A 267-nucleotide genomic window follows, 5' to 3' on the forward strand; every position below is an offset into this window, starting at 1 on the left:
AGGTTGGGCTTGGGTCTGCTTCCTCGCCCAGGCTACCTGAAGAGAGGGCCCTTCTGGGCGGGTCAGTTCAAAACTTCGCCTCCTAATACCCTCCAGTGGCCCTAGGATCTTGACTGCGTTGTCCTAAAGCTTGGAGAGTTTCTGGTGAAAGGGGGGAGCGCGGCGGAGGCACTTCTGGTGAAAGGGGGAAGGGGACCGGGGGGACCCAAGCAGCTGGCCTTATCTCTCAGTAGGGTAGGCTGGCTAGTCAGTGGGGGGGGGGGGGGG

The 267-nt window shown here is 61.8% G+C and overlaps 1 protein-coding gene across 1 annotated transcript in view; it reads left to right on the forward strand.

Annotated features, from left to right (window-relative positions):
• Positions 1 to 267, forward strand: part of RNF122 (ring finger protein 122) — a 15,115-nt gene that overhangs the window by 730 nt on the left and 14,118 nt on the right. The gene's annotated exons all lie outside the window — the stretch shown is intronic.

The sequence above is a fragment of the Lipotes vexillifer genome, unplaced genomic scaffold (genome assembly GCF_000442215.2).
Source record: "Lipotes vexillifer unplaced genomic scaffold, Lipotes_vexillifer_v1.1 scaffold74, whole genome shotgun sequence".
Taxonomy (NCBI): Eukaryota; Metazoa; Chordata; class Mammalia; order Artiodactyla; family Lipotidae; genus Lipotes; species Lipotes vexillifer.